General features: G+C 41.2%; 1 pseudogene; it reads left to right on the forward strand.

The window, feature by feature from the left end:
- Nucleotides 1-367: 367 nt before the first annotated feature.
- LOC127691942 (protein NipSnap homolog 3B-like) overlaps nt 368-15630 on the forward strand; it is a 58136-nt pseudogene continuing 42873 nt past the window's right edge.

Consider the following 15630-nt stretch of genomic DNA (forward strand, 5'->3'; position numbering starts at 1 on the left):
TCATCTCCCATGCTCCTCTCCTTCCCAGGTACTGTGAGGTGGTCCACTCCCCTCGGGTACACCCTCCCTGCCATTCTTGCCATGGTTGATTGCAGCAATTACTGATACTGTGAGCCAATGAATCCTTCCTCCCTTAAATCAGGTATTCTGTCACAGCAATAGGAGAACTTGACCAACACAGCAGTACATTTGTCCAGAGATGAAAAGAAAAAGTGTCCAGAGCTTCAGTATCAAAGAAAAGTTACATCACAGCACCACAAAAACATATGCAGACAGCAAGACCTGACTTCTAGCTATTTGACCATGTCTCAGAACAAAGCTCAGAACTATAGACAAGGATCCATCATGCCATGAACCAATGCGCACAATGGCTACCAGCAAGCTAGAAATTACCAGCCGCAAAGCAGGAGGAAGATGGGAAACTGCTCCAGATGACAAGAGTGAGAAGACCTGGGCCTGCCTAAGACAGGTGACATAATTGTATTCTTTGTGGACAAGAAGCTAGGGAAACCGGACACAGAAGCTTGTAAAATTCATATGTCAGAGAAGCACCAGAGACTGAGGTATGCCGTTCCCATGAAGATTCAAGTACTCTCTGCATAGTCTTCCCAGAAAAGTAAAGACTACAGCCTCCCTTTCTTCCTTTGCTTCTCTATTCCTGAGGATGGAGCCACAGCTGACTTCTGGCATGGCTTACTCAGCAGGGTGATCCCTAGAAAAAGTGGCTTTTCCTGAAGCAACATAAATATTCCAGGAAAACGCAACCTACAATGTGTTTCAGGAGAACCCCCAGATTTTTGAGGACTGCCCCCAAAGAAAGCCAGACTTAATGCAAGCGTGCATGTAATAAGGAGAAGCAGGCACCTCTTTGAGTATTGAGTGGATGCCTTTTTTAAGTTTTACAAAAATAATGACAAGCCTAATTGAGTTCCAAGGAATCCGGCCTGATGCTTATTTAGGGTGTGTTCTCATGCAAGCAGAGCCCCAAACACCATCCCAGGAACATGTCAAAGTCCTCCTTAAAAGCTGAGCTCAAGCAAATGGCTGAGTCTGTTATAGGTAGAAGAAGTTCTGCTTATTTGGGTTGCTTTGGGCTGTACTCCAGCCCTTGAACTAGAAAAGCATATGAGCAAGCAGGGTGTCTCAGGCTGGGGCTGTGGTGCAGTGGGTAGAGAGCCCACCTAGCATGGGTTGAACCCTGGGTTCAAGCCCAAGCACTATATAAACCAGCTATAATCCAAGCTCTGTAGAGGAGGAGGCAGGAGGATTAGAAGTTCAAGATGAACTTCAGTGAACTTCATTAGAAGTTCAGTGAACAAGGAGACTTCAAGCTAGCCTGAACTACATGAGACCATCTCAGAAAAAAAGTGAAGAGTAATTGACACCAGGTCGCCCTGTAGCCTCCCAACTGTCCTGATTATTAAACCAAAAGAAGGAGGAGGAGGAGGAGGAGGAGGAGGAGGAGGAGGAAGAGGAGGGGAAAGAAGAAGAAGAAGAAGAAGAAGAAGAAGAAGAAGAAGAAGAAGAAGAAGAAGAAGAAGAAGAAGAAGAAGAAGAAGAAGAAGAAGAAGAAGAAAAAGAAGAAGAAGAAGAAACAGAAACGACCATAAAATGATCACAAAAGCAGAGAGGGCCAGTAGAAAGAGAGGTAATAAAAGAGGCCAGTATATGGGCCCAGAATAAATTCCATCTGGAAGTACAAACTCGCTGGCCTTTGGTGGTTAGTTTCCCATCTGTAAAATTGTAAGATAGTATTAGCATTCCTTTAGTTGTCAAACATAAAAACTTAATACCACCTGACTACTGAGAAGACACTACCCTAAAGTCTTATTAATTTTTTACAACTTTGTTTCCCTATAGTTTCTGTTAGCTTCATTCTCTAAAGATTCTTGATTTGTTTAAAAGAAAATTTGAGGGTTAGAGAAGTGTGCTTAAGAAAGCATAATTTGCCCATAATCTTGATACCCAGAAGCAATTAGTCTTTCTATAATGAGTGTCTCGGGCGGCTCACTGAGGGTGTGACTTTCCATGCAGTGTTTTTCCAATCTTACTTTCAGATCAATGTTCTCCATTTAATGAAAACTCCTTCCTGAAAATCTCTTTGATTGGCTGCATAGTCTTCCACTTCAACTTACCTGTAGGGATGATGATGGAAAGAATCAGATTGTTTCCAGGAGCTTCCTATAATGTACACAGCAGCAGTGTTTTAAAATAAGGCTACACCTGCCCACAAAGGAAACAAGGTTTGAGCCACCAGCCCAGGTGTCCAGATTCCTAAGTGTGCTTTTCTGTATAATTTCTCAGGATTATCACAAATCTAGGACTTTTCGTTTCTTGAAGATTTATTTATTTTATGTATATGGGTACACTGTCCCTGACACACCAGAAGAGGGCATCATATCATCTCATTACAGATAGTTGTGAGCCACTATGTGGTTGTTGGGAATTGAACTCAGGACCTCTGGAAGAATAGCCAGTGCTCTTAATTGCTGAGCCATCTTTGTAGCACTGAGAGCGTTCCAAAAGTAAATGATTTGAATTTTCCAATTTTTATAAGAGTCCTATCATTTCCACCTCAGAAAAGTCTTGTTTTAGAAAATATCAGAAAAAGCAGCATTGTGCCCAAACATGGCCTTCCTGCCCATCACTACAAAAGTCATTGTCATTTTCAAAAAGTATTCTGAAAAATCATAAAGAAATTAAAGGAGGGTGTCTATTAATAGACACATGGTGCTCTGCAGTTCCTGGACACCCATGAGCAGACTCACCTCTGTGGTAGCCTATGTAGTCGTCAGCTGCATGTTGCCATTTTCATGTTAGTTTTTTCACATTTGTTTTAGTTGTCTCTGTTCGGGCATCTGTGCCACCGCCATGACTCGTGTGTTTGCTGTTAAACCTTCCTGGGCTCTGGTTCGGGGTCTTGTCTCCTTCCACCAGCCACTGAGACCAAACAGAAAATACCTTGAAATGCAAACAGTCCTGAGTTATTACGACTGTTGCTTTTTATTAGCAGTAAAGACAAAGAGGCAAGGAGCTGCTCTATTTATGCAGAACAGATAGGACATAAATAATAATAAAATACTAAAACCATAAAACTTCTTACATAATATTAGTTTAATTTTAATAAACAGTAGGTTTAGGTCTTGGTTCCATGATAGCAAAGATGGCATATTTTGTTTCCATCCAATATTTATACCCAAAAAACATTTTATACAGGAAATAAAATAGTGATAAAAAATTACAGTCTTTGAATATTGGGCTTTGACTAGTCTCCTGCTGCCCTTCCTCGTATGTTTCAGTAAAATACAGTACATCTTGCTGTTTTATTTCACTATTTGTGGCCCGTGCAAAATCCTATCTTCCAGCTGCCCAGCATAAATAAAGAGCAAATCAGAAGAACCAGAGAGACACCAACAGATTAGGCTGGGTCTGGACTTTGCCTATTTCTGCTAAATTATGATTGTATTGCAATTATTTTTAGATGTTGTGATTATTTGCACACATTGTGATTGTTTCTGAAAAATTCTAGGGGCTACAACTGTGACTCCTCCTCTAGTCTCAGGCACAGTTAGGAGCTCAGCATTTTTCCCCCATAAAGTAACAACTTTTTCTCCTAAAATTATTAAAATCCACTGGTAAGTGAAACAGATAACCAGGTTTGCTGTAACTTAGTCAAAGGTCATTACACTGTTTTTAAAAGTTCTTTGACCTAACAAATTTTGTTACAAACCAAAGACAGGAATATTATTTTGTCACAAACAAGACAGTGTAGGACAGAAACACAAGCCACATTTCACTGTGGTGTAAATTAGAGCTCGGCAAACCAGCTGCAATGCACAGGAGTTAAAGAAACCAGAACAGCACAGGTGTGTGACATTATAGCAACACAAGGGGCTGGCACACGCCTCAGATAGTGAGATGTTTGCCCATAGAAGTTGAGGGACCCGTGTTCAAACTCACAGCACTCATATCAAAAGCCAGAACTTCAGGGAAGGCAGAGACAGGAAGTAGACTGGGTTTTCTGGCCAGCAAGTACTGGCAAATTAATGTGCTCAAATAAAAAACCTGTCTACACAAGTTAACATGGAGAACATTGAGGAAGAGTCCTGAAATCAATGCCAGGATGCCTGTCCCTGCCCCCCAAATACCTACACATGCAGAAATACATACATAATTGTATAACACACACACACACATACACACACACACACACACACAAATTAAGGCATGAAAATGTTTGCTACATCTAAATATTACCTTTAAAGTTATCTGATAAAGCAGAATAAATAGCATCTTACAAATGCAAGAATATGTTTCAACCAGAACCTTAGACTCTGTAAAAACCAGTCCAGATATATACAGACACAACAGAAACCCAGAACCTCCATGTGTGAATCCCTGAGGGCGAGCACGCTACACAACTCCAGAGGAAGCCCTCTCTGTTGATAACACTGTGGATGGGGCCATAATTAAATCTCACTAATTTTGTACCTTCTATTCTGAAATGTATAATTGTAAAGGTGACAGAGCAAAACTCACTTTTTAAGTAACTAATGCATAATATTTTGTTACATTAATACATTATAATCTAATAATGTTTCTGGGCCAAAGTGAACTGACAGGTATATATTAAGTCTGGTGTGATGGATTCTAATGGTTTTACAAGTGGGAAATTCCATTTCTGCATTAGAGGAGCCTCCCCACCGCTGAAATGCAGGGAGAATTTTGCTTGTGCAAGCAACTTTCAAAAGCTTCAGGAACATTCATTGCCAGTAGACTCTGGTCATGCCTGGTCATTTTCCAAGCATAGAAGTGACTGCATACTCTACACTGCTAGACTAGAAGGTAACAAAACAGCATTGCTCTTTAAAAATCAAGCTCACTTCTGCTACCCTCTTACCTCACATGGGGGTGGGCATATTTCATTACAGGGAGAATTTCATCTTTAGAGCTCTGTTCTAATGCTAACACAGATGTTAACCAGAGCCAAGGCATTTGGCAAAAGTTTTCATTTGGGTTAAATGGTGAAAAATCCTGAATCTAAAACAACATGGTTCCTAGAACCAGGTCATTTGTTTCTCTAGATCCAGGCCCCTTTCTTGCCCTCCTTCCCAACTGGCCTCCTGCGATGGCCAGGAGAAATGCTTAATGTCTGACATTCTAAAACTCCCTACTCCTCTTATTTTCCTAGCCACCCCTACTAACATCCAACCTCTAGCCAAGAAAGGAAAATGTTGTGCTTCCCTCTTTGTGCCTATAACTAAAGAGCTGATCTTGCCACCTGCTATATTTATGCAAAAATTGAACCCTGTCACATCCGAAGGATATAATAGCAAGTGCTTCCCACACACTGACACGTGCTGGAGAAGGGCTCCTGGCTATGCCTGTAGCCACTCCTGCTTCCATAACCGGCACACACTTGCGGTAAGTTCCAGGGGCACCTCAAAATGTACTTCCTTAAGGACCAACTGACTCTGCTCGCCATAATCAGGCAGGCCACGTCCCTTTCTTGTATCTCACCCACATTTACTGCCAAACTCATACTGTTTCACACTCAGGAAAACACAAGAACAGCTACACAGATTTGAACACTCAGCTCGTGTTGAAAGTCAACCTCACAGCTCAGAAGAGCCACATTGGCATATTCAAGGCACAAGAAATTGCTGGAATTCTCAGAGTTAAGGTGCAAGCAAATGACGAACAAGTCTTCATACATTACTTCAGATTTATGATCTCAATGTATGTTAGGGATGGCCGGGACACCCAGGCCTTTATTTATGGTCAGGGTTCTTGCTTCTGCTTCTGCTCCATACCCATCCCTTTGGATCAAAGAGAGAATTCCAAGCAGACTAAAAAACAATGGTAAATGTTTGCATTGCTGAGACTCACACTGGTGCCATGGGTGGATTCGACGTGGACTGGGCTCTATAAACAAAATAAAAAGATGGTTTCCAAATGAAAATACATTAAAAAAAAACACACATACTGGAGGATGATGCTTCAGAGACGCAGTCTGGTTAGTTGTAAAATGACTTTAAATTGGGCCTTAAAAAGGATTGCTAAATCTTGACACATATATGAGCAGCTTATTATCATGCAATTGTGCAGTAGTCGCTTGATCTAGTTACTGATTCGTCACATATGAATAAATGATTAATTACCAGAAAGGCTAAAACAGAGGAGAGAGCAGAGAGAGAAGGGAGCTGAAGCCCGCCCTGCGAGAGGGGCTGAAACACGTTTATTGCCCTTTAAGTGCATTTCATTAAGGCCAATTAAGGACTTTCATGTCTTATTAGAAAAATGAAGTAGATTTATGATGTTTTCGTAGGTTGTAAATGCCGGGGCTAGCAGATACAAAACCGAGCTGAAATGTGGTAGTTAAGAGCTAAGAAAACATATACAAATGCTCAGAGAAAGCAAATATTTAATGATGGCTCAACACAAAGGTGATCTTTAAATAAAAGAAAGGACACCGTTTTTATTCTCTCTCGTCTATCACTATAAACTCAGGAATTTTCGAAATAGAAGAGATTTTTTTTTTCTGGGTAGTTTAGGAACCTACTTTGGGGTAGGAAGAGAAAGACTGAGGCCAGTCTTTAAATGTCCTCACTACCCCTGCACCCCCAGTCTTCTCTCAAAAGCCAGTGCACATGCCCATAGAATTACACTTCTGAGCAGAGTGAGAAATGTGTTCTTTAAAGAGAGGAAGTGGGATGTCATTCCAGCTCCAACAGACTTATTAATAATCCACAGCTAGCAAAATTCACTGAGCACAAGAGCCACGAGCTTCCCGCCCCAGTTTCCTCATCCCCTCCGCCCGTGGCGAAATGCCTGAAGCACATCCTGAATCTCCTTCATCCGATTTCAAGGAAAAATATCAATGATCATCCTCCCCATGCCATTCTAACTATAGGGTCTCTTCTTTTACTTAGAGACATTCCTTCGTGTGTGTGTGTGTGTGTGTGTGTGCGCGCGCGCGCACACACACACACACACACACATACACTTCCTCAATTCATGCAGTTTTTCAAATGCAAGAGCTTTCGTTTGCAAGACATCTGGTAACGCACACATTTTACCTTGCACATCATGATGTGCAACTGTTTATCATCTGTCCTCTTGGATAAATAATTTAAAATGATGTGAACCGTCTTCAAGAAAATAAAATATCAGCTGAAGAGATACAGTCACAAGTTCTTAAGCTCAAATTTCTCCTACTATCAAAGAAAAAAAAAAGGAATATTGGCAAGTGAGTAGATTATGTGTTGTCATTTTCCCCCCAAAGATGTGTTACACATTACAGGAAGATGTCCAAAACTTACCAACAGCTCTGCAGTGTACATACAACTATTAAGTAAACGTGGCATTTTGCTTGTTGAAAACTTATTTACTGCCACAAAAAAACTGAACATGGAGTTTTCAAGCTTCTGAAAGAGCAAATTCTTCTGCTGAATACTTTTAAAATGGTGTTACTGAAGGATCCAGCACAGGAAAGCAGCAGACTAGCCACTGTTTTACCAGCGAAGATGTAAAGGGGCCGAATGTGTTTATGAAGGTAGAGGTCGGAATACCGAAAGGCACTCCTACAAGCTCATTGTTGCCAAAAACTAAGGGCAAGTGCACAGACAGACAAAATATTAATTTCAACGTCCTCAATGTGACTCTATTTTGTTCTGTGAATTTGATTTTCCAAATAATGACCTGGATGGAGACCTAAAGCCATGAGTCTGCACAGACTCTGCAAAGAATTTTATTGAACTGAAATGTGATGAGCATCTGTCCTTAGTGATTTATCCCAAACAGCAGATATGTTATAAAATGAGCACATTGCATCTGCAGCTATAAAAGAGAAACAGAACAGCCTTTTAGTTAATATCTAATCAAACTTCAAGACGCCTTATGAGGCACCAGGGTTGTGCCGACTCATTCCCACACACCTTTTTCTAGAATATTGGATGGGCCCCCATCAGACATCCTAAAATGTTGAGTTAAATGTCGGTGGCAGGTTTGTTCTCTTTCCATGTCAACAGATACCCCTTGATTTTGGTTTTTACAACATAAAATGTAAACCAGGTGAGGGTGCTGGGTACCCACAAATTCTTAGTATGGGATGAACGACTGCTATCTAGTGTAAACTTCTCAATGTCAGGATTAGACAAACAGCTATGTTGTCAGCCCCAATAGACTATTTCTGGGAGAACTGTGACTAAGAATGAGGTGGAGGGGTTGAGCTCCGATGGTCCCAAAGAGCCCTAGAACACAGGTTCTCTTCCACAAAGCAATGTTAGCCAAGATCAATGTAAATGTAAATGACTCCCAAACAGTCTGTGACTTAGGGCACATGAAACATGAACACTGCAACTCACACCCCAAGTAGTTCCACAAACAATGCCCTGTGAGATTGTCCAATAAAAATAATACATGTTTATTGCACCTAGTCAAAGACTTATAAGGAGTCCACTAAATCTGGGAATAAAACTTGTAAATGATGTCTTGGTAATTTCTCTTAGACCCACTTCAAGGGAAAAACGAGTCTGAATTATCACCAGTTAGAGCAAAATGAGGTTTTACTATTTGGAAGAGAAGTAGATTCTGTTGGGTCATAGACCTACACCTGTTGAATTCACAGAGAGAAAGGACAGTGGTGAACTGTCAGTGCTGATCAGTTTCCATATTGTTGGTGCTTTGAGAAGCAATGGGCGCAGTGCCACAGGGCATGAGTCGCAGGGGTGACTACTTTGGGGTACATAGTTTAGACTAATTTGGTGACTTTGTGGAGACAGATCTGAATCAATATTCAGGTGTTACAAGGTAACTAGCCGTTCTCAGCGGTGCTAAAAACTACAGCCACAGACTTCTAATTTTCAGATTGTGCTGTGGTGCTAGTTTTTTTTTAAATTTGTAAGAGAAAAATGTTTTCTTTTCCTGTAGTAGGGATTGGAGGAGCCTGTCCTCTACCCCCAAACTCCATCTCTACCCTTAGGAAATAATAAAACTCAGGAGATTTTTTTCCAGGTTCCTGGCTTAACCAGAAAACTGGAATGTTCTAGAACAATAGGCACAAGACCCCTGTGGCAGTGGTTGGCTGAATGGAGTATATATTCTCTAAGTACCTAACTCCCTTTTTTTAGACTGTTAGCCTATCTCTACCTCTCCTATAATATGACTCTTGACTTGTAGGCTCTCAGTAAGTTCTTCACATTTCTTAACATTCTCATGTGTCCAGTTCAGAGAACAATAAACTAGAAAAATCAGAAATAAGAGATGCTGTACTTGGAAACTTTGAACCACTTAAAAATTGATCATACCAAAATATTCTATATAGTTGTCCATCCTATGTTTAACCCATTGTACCAGAGCTCAGAAAACCACGGATGTGACAAATCCTGCCGCCTTATGGTTTTATAAATAAAGTTTTATTGGAACACAGTCACAGTCATTCATTTACAGATTACTCGTGCCCATTTCTCATTGTATTCCTAATGAATCACATGATCTGAAAGGCGAGGTTTTTGCAGTCCTTTGCAGAACACCTGCGCTAGCTTCTCCTAGCACTTAAGACTTTCAGATGGGTTGGTGGGTAGTAACAGGTCGTTTCATTCAGTGATGAGCGATCCCTGAGTATGCTTTGCATCTGCTAATATTGCCTTCATGAGTTAGCGACAGCTTATTTTCAAAAGGCAAGGGTGACCAGAGATCTAAATATTTAGCGAGCTGTTTCTCCAGTATATATCACTATATATTTATTTTGTCAGTCACCTCAGAAAATGCCTTTTTGTGAGGAGTGATATGTGAAGGCCGCATTTCAGCTTAACTGTCCTAAAACAATTTGTCCAGGCACCTAAACCCCAAGTCTTCCCCGCCCTTGATTTCCTAAATAGAGTTCTAGTCACCATATACCTTGTCTGAAACCTGAGTCTCAAGAGCCTCAAGGACAGTTTTTACTTCCTTAGAAGCACAAAAGGACCAAACAATAAGATTAAAAACAAGTCTCTACGTTGGTGGAGTCTATCCTTCTTGCTCCAGACTATAGAAAGACCCAACAGTAGTGAACATCCATTTAGATCTTTATTCTGTGTAGTATACTAAGCCATGTATTTGTACTTTAACACTCATAGTAACCCCATAAAATAGGGCATGCCCCCATTTTATAGGTGAGTAAATAGGCTTAAAGTACAGGAATGCATTTGACCTCATGATGTAATAAACAGCATGACCAGCAATCAGGTCTGTATTATGCCAAGGACTTTTTTTTCCAGACTTGTGAAGCTGAAGAGATTGTCATTGGCAGAAATTACTTTTCCAGATGTAGAAATTGAAAAAAAATCATGAAAAAATCATTTATCTGGATAGGATGACAGATTCTGGATTTGGTGTGAGATATTTAAATCCCAATAGATCTTTTGGACACTCCTGCATGGGCAAATCTCCCTCTATCAGCTCTTTCACATCGTCTTGTGTGTGTGTGTGTGCGTGTGTGTGTCTGTGTGTGTACACAGGAGAGAGAGAGTGTGTGTGTCTGAGTGTGTGTATTAGTGGTTTGTTTTGTGAAACTCACAATATTTCTTCTCACTGAGGAAAACAAACGTTTGTGTTTGAAACACAAGCTTTTGTGTTTCGCTTTACATCTTCTTAAAGCTGGAAAAGTGCTTCCATGCTGTGAACTTCCTTTCTAACAATGGCTGGAAAACCCTGCTTTGTAGCTGCACAGGCACAACATCTGAGCGGACACCCGGGGAGGAATGTGTCATAAAGGGACATTCCTCATAATCAAGGATAATTCAAAAGGGAAACAGTGACCGAACGGCTATGAGAGCAACAGAAGCCTAATCCCCAGCCCAGCTCTGCAGACGGGGCACAGGCTGCTGCAAAGCCAGGGCAGATGCCAGGGATGGGGCCAGCCACAAACAGAACAGAAGTCCAGTCCAGAGCTTGGCATCTGGGTTCTTCAGCTGCCAGCCTTGCCTCGCGAGTAGCCCCAGTGTCTGGCGCCCGTGCAGAGAACAACAGAGGATGAGGCTAAAGAGGTCCACGCTCTGTCCTGCCAGCAACAGGATGAGGCCGTGCCAAGTGAAGGCTGCAGCACCATGCCCCTGCCAATGTGCCTTGGAACGGCTTAGATATTTTCTAAAGGGACAACAGAATTCCTGCAAAAAGAGAAGACTGGGGCCAACCCAGAGAACCATTCCTCCCATTCCCTTTTATTTTAAAACAAATGAGAATACTTTTCTTATCCACGATCTTTTCCTCTTTCACGCGCCTACCATGGCCAGGTTCCTTTCCGTTTCACTCCTGCACATCAATACCAACCCAACAGTTCCTTTCATACGCGTTTACTAAACTTCTGTCTTTGGGTCTGTTTTTTCTTTTTAACTTCAACGTTATTATTTGCCTTTATGCCATTTCCAAAAGGCATTGCCAATAGAATAAGCAAAGAACGTTGGGAGTCGGACGGAGGTTGAACCTCCATCTTGGTAATGAGTTAGTGAGTGGCTGCAGCCCCGGAGATTGTATTCAAAGACTCAGGGTTCCAGCTGTAAAGTATCTCCCTGAAGCTCTCCAACTAGAAAAAAAATGTGAAAAAACCCAAGGCTACTTCCTGAAATATCAAGATACATATGTTTTTTGTTTCTTTGGTTGATTAGTGTTTTGTAATGCGAAGGATTGACCCCAGCGCTTCAGGAATGATAGACAAGCACTCTGCCACTGGGCGCAACCCTAGTCCTCTGTTACCAGGAAAATTGGGGTTCTCTATTTAGTACTTTTATTAACAAAATAATTTTAAAGTATGCTCAAAAACTCAAGGTCCATTGTATTGGATGTGGATAAAACAGGGTGGGCAAACCCTAAATCTCAGTAACTGCCTGGTAGAAAGCAATGGAGAAGGTAGGGCCCTTTGAGGTCGGGTCCAGGAAAGCAGGTCGGCTACGAAAAGGAGGTCAGTAGGCAGGAAGGAAGGGTACGGGGCTTCAGAGAGAGAAAATCATGCTTGGGTTTTTGGTCAGCTTCTGAAAATGAAATAGAAAGAAGAAAAAGTATAAGTTACTTTTAAAAAATACATAACTCGGAAAAGCAGGTAGAGTCAATCATAAGCTGAATGGGGGAGGGGATTCTAAACATGAGTACATGACCAAATTAAGGAAGAGTTACTCCTCCCATCTTCCTGACATGTCTTCAGGTATGCTGCCCAGGTGACTGACAGGCCTAGCGGATTAATTCTTTTTGTTTGTTTGGGTTTTTTGGTTTGTTTTTATTTTTTGGTTTTGTTTTGTTTTGTTTTGTTTTGTTTTTTTCCTGAGAGAGGGTTTCTCTGTGTAGTCCTGGCTGTCATGGAACTCACTCTGTAGACCAGGCTGGCCTCGAACTCAGAAATTCCCCTGCCTCTGCCTCCCAGAGTGCTGGGATTACAGGCGTGCACCACCACTGCCAGGCTAGCAGATTCTTTTTTTTTTTTTTTCCATTTTTTAAAATTTATTTGATTTATTTTTTATTTACATTTCAAATGATTTCCCCTTTTCTGGCTCCCCACTCCCCGAAAGTCCCATAAGCCCTCTTCCCTCCCCCTACTCCCCTATTCACCCCTTCCCACTTCCCTGTTCTGGTATTCCCCTATACTGCTACACTGAGTCCTTCGAGAAACAGGGGCCACTCCTCTATTCCTCTTGGACATCATTTAATATGTGGATTATGTCTTGGATATTCCACGTTTCTAGGCTAATATCCACTTATCAATGAGTGCATGCATGATTGATCTTTTGAGACTGGGTTGCCTCACTTAGTATGATGTTCTCCAGCTCCATCCATTTGTCTAAGAATTTCATGAATTTATTATTTATGATGGCTGAATAGTACTCCATTGTGTAAATATACCACATTTTTTGTATCCATTCCTCCACTGAGGAACACCTGGGTTCTTTCCAGCTTCTGTCTATTACAAACAGGGCTGCTATGAACATAGTGGAACATGTGTCCTTATTGCATGCCGGGGAATCCTCTGGGTATATATATGCCCAGGAGTAGTATAGCAGGGTCCTCCGGAAGTATCATGCCCAGTTTTCTGAGCAACTGCCAGACTGATTTCCAAAGTGGTTGTACCATCTTGCCATCCCACCAGCAGTGGAGGAGTGTTCCTCTTTCTCCACATCCTCACCAACACCTGCTGTCTCCTGAGTTTTTAACCTTAACCATTCTGACTGGTATGAGGTGAAATCTGAGGGTTGTTTTGATTTGCATTTCCCTAATGACTAAAGATGTTGAACATTTCTTAAGGTGCTTCTCAGCCATCCAAAGTTCTTCATGTGTAAATTCTTTGTTTAGCTCCGTCTCCCACCTTTTAATAGGGTTATTTGGCTCTCTGGGGTCTACCTTCTTTGTATATATTATATATTAGTCCTCTGTCAGATTTAGGGTTGGTGAAGATCCTTTCCCAATCTGTTGGTTGCTGTTTTTTCCTTTTGACAGTGTCCTTTGCCTTACAGAAACTTTGTAATTTTATGAGGTTCCATTTGTCAACTCTTGATCTTAGAGCATAAGCTATTGGTGTTCTATTCAGGAACTTTATCTCTGTGCCCATATCCTCAAGGGTCTTCCCTAGTTTCTTTTCTATTAGTTTCAGTGTGTCATGTTTTATGTGCAGGTCTTTGATCCATTTGGAGTTGAGCTTAGTACAAGGAGATAAGAATGGATCAATTCACATTCTTCTGCATGCTGACCTCCAATTGAACCAGCACCATTTGTTGAAAAGGCTATCTTTTTTCCACTGGATGCTTTCAGCTCCTTTGTCGAAGATCAAGTGACCATAGGTGTGTGGGTTCATTTCTGGGTCTTCAATCCTATTCCATTGATCCACTTGCCTGACATTGTACCAATACCATGCAGTTTTTAATCACTATTGTTCTGTAGTAATGTTTGAGGTCTGGGATACTGATTCCCCCAGAATTTCTTTTACTGTTGAGAATAGTTTTACCTATCCTGGGTTTTTTGTTATTCCAGATGAATTTGAGAATTGCTCTTTCTAACTCTATGAAGAACTGAGTTGGGATTTTGATGGGGATTGTGTTGAATCTGTAGATTGCTTTTGGCAAGATGGCCATTTTAACTATATTAATCCTGCCAATCCACGAGCATGGAAGATTTTTCCATTTTCTGAGGTCTTCTTCAATTTCCTTCTTCAGAAATCTAAAGTTCTTGTCGTATAGGTTTTTCACTTGTTTGGTTAGAGTCACCCCAAGATACTTTATGCTGTTTGTGGCTATCTGTAATGTTCTAATCCGGTGGTTCCTAACCTTCCTAATGCTGTGACCTTTTAATACCATCCCCCACATTGACATGTGGTCTTCACCAGATAACCCCACCTTTTCCCCTAAAGAAGGGAAGTTATGAAACTTCCCTCCCAGAGTTACCTAGGAGATGGGACGTAGAGCCCAGAGGGAGATGGACTCAAGGGTGCTAACCCCTGAGCAATGCTTTGAAGCAGCAGAAATCGTTTGTCCTCTTTCCATTCCCACTGGATGGAGAAAGGGGAACAACAAAACCAGGGGACTGTCTAGAGAGCCCTCTTTGACAGGATCCTCATGGATCGAGCATGTAGGCGTGTTAGTCTGGTGAACACAAGCACAGCACATTTTCAGTAAGACACATAGAGAACATCATGGCCATGTCACTTCATCCCAGGATTTAGATAATGTGTGGGCTTAGGAATATATGAATAAAACTTCAGTGTAAAAATGAAAGTTATTTTATTAGCTAATATAACTAGGCCCCCATCGTCCTACCTAAAATTCTAGATTAGTAGATATGAATATCAAGTTTTAAAATCTTCATAATCATCCTTAACCTCTTGTGTTTTAATACATTTTTTACATAATTATTTGAGAATACACAAGATGGCTTAAGTTAACCATGAATATACCGCTGTGCTCCACTATGATACTAACATTCTGCCCTGCTCCTGAGCCTTATTCTCCAGTCCCTTGATTCACCATGACATCACTGGAATTATCCCACTTCCTAGGTTCCCTCCTCCAACCCTTTGTTGAGGCTTAGCTTAAGAAGTGAAGGGCTTTCTTCAGTGAATTTTCTTCTACTTCAGCTCCTCCCTGTTGTACAAACTCCATCACAGAGCTCAGCATTTGATTATATCACCTTGTAACATAGTCTCAAGATCTCATGTAAGAAAGAGTGTGATACATATCAGATGATGCCCAAGAAGAAGGAAGGACTGGTCCCTGGTCCTGGGAAGGCTTGATGCAGCAGTGTAGGGGAATACCAGGATAGGGAAGCAGGAGGGGGTTGATTGGGGAACAGGGGGAGGGGAGAGGGCTTATGGGAAAGGGGGAACTAGGAAAGGGGAAATCATTTGAAATGTAAATAAAGAATATATCTAATTAAAAAAAAAGAGTGTAATATCCTTGAAGGAAGATATCAGAACATTTTATCTTTCATAAAATCTGTCCCATCCTGGACCCTTGACAAATGCCTGAAATTTTAGAATTTTACTTGTTTTCCAAAATACAATTTCTCGCCACATAGAATTTATTTACATATGTGTTATTAAAATATTTTGTACCACTGTCAAAACCAATATTTTTTGGTGTTAATTTTATCTGTGGGGTGCCAACTATGTATGAG

The sequence above is a fragment of the Apodemus sylvaticus genome, chromosome 9 (genome assembly GCF_947179515.1).
Source record: "Apodemus sylvaticus chromosome 9, mApoSyl1.1, whole genome shotgun sequence".
Classification (NCBI taxonomy): domain Eukaryota; kingdom Metazoa; phylum Chordata; class Mammalia; order Rodentia; family Muridae; genus Apodemus; species Apodemus sylvaticus.